The sequence below is a fragment of the Sinocyclocheilus rhinocerous genome, unplaced genomic scaffold (genome assembly GCF_001515625.1).
Source record: "Sinocyclocheilus rhinocerous isolate Xijiao unplaced genomic scaffold, SAMN03320098_v1.1 scaffold3354, whole genome shotgun sequence".
Taxonomy (NCBI): domain Eukaryota; kingdom Metazoa; phylum Chordata; class Actinopteri; order Cypriniformes; family Cyprinidae; genus Sinocyclocheilus; species Sinocyclocheilus rhinocerous.
Genome location: NW_015664987.1, coordinates 138,012 through 139,071, shown reverse-complemented (window position 1 = coordinate 139,071; position 1,060 = coordinate 138,012). Strand labels below are relative to the sequence as shown.

At 46.6% G+C, this 1,060-nt stretch overlaps 1 protein-coding gene across 1 annotated transcript in view; it reads left to right on the top strand.

Moving 5' to 3' along the window:
- The window catches only part of fkbp10a (FKBP prolyl isomerase 10a), a 28,514-nt gene that overhangs the window by 6,972 nt on the left and 20,482 nt on the right, over window positions 1-1,060 (top strand). The gene's annotated exons all lie outside the window — the stretch shown is intronic.

Sequence of the window (1,060 nt, the reverse complement as noted above, 5' to 3'; positions counted from 1 at the left end):
GAGGGCTCCTGTTCCCGAGTTTAGCCCACGGAGGGCTCCTGTTCCCGAGTTTAGCCCACGGAGGTCTCCTGTCCCTGAGTTTAGCCCAGTGAGGGCTCCTATCCCCGAGTTCAGCCCAGTGAGGGCCCCTGTCCCCGAGTTTAGCCCAAGGAGGACTCCAGCCGTAGAGGCGGGGGGGCGGGCTCCGCCATGGCCTCCTGGACTGTCTGATCCGCCATGGCACCCAAACGGGTATCGCTCGCCCGCCGTCCTGTGTCTGTCCTGAGGGACGCCCACCCCCCCTCGCTGTTGGATTTTGTGTGGCACGAGGACGCGCCTTCCGGGAGGGGGGAGTAATGTCAGACTCTGCTCCATGTCTCGTGTTGTGTTTTCCTCCCCCACGTGCTCCAATTTGATTATTATGCCCATATTTGGTTTTTCCTGTTCCTGTCCCTATTTAGTTCTATCAGTTTCAGCTGTGTTTAATTAATGATCTTATTTGCCTTCTTTTACTTAAGCCCTGTGTGTCCCTGTTTCTAGCGTCCGCTGTTATATGTCATTTTGTGTTCTCTGTGATTTCCCGTGTTCCTGTGTTCCAAGCTTTGTGTTTATTCAAGTCTTTGAAATTTGCTTTACTCCTCATCTCCTCGTTCCTTCGTTCCCGTGTTTCCTGTGTGAATTGTGACTCTGAGTGACTCTTAAGTGTGTCTGAACTAAAGCAGTTCTGGAAGGAAGAGTGGGCCAATACTCCACCACAGCACTGTAAAAGATTGCTAGTTATCACAAGCTTTTGTTTGCAGTTTTTGATGCTAAAGGTGGCATAACCAGATTTAAACCAAGTTTAAAGGAGCAGTTTGTTTTTCACATGTGTGATTGTGTTATGTGTTTACTTGGGTTTCATTTGTTTTATATTGTATTTTGTTTAGATATACACAAGTGGCAATCAAATTTTTACAGATTCATCTCAGAGCCACCCCATGTGCATGTCCCATGCCCCATATATATATATATATATATATATATATATATATACATACAGTGGTGTGAAAAAGTTTTTGCCCCCTTCCTGTTTTTTTAATTG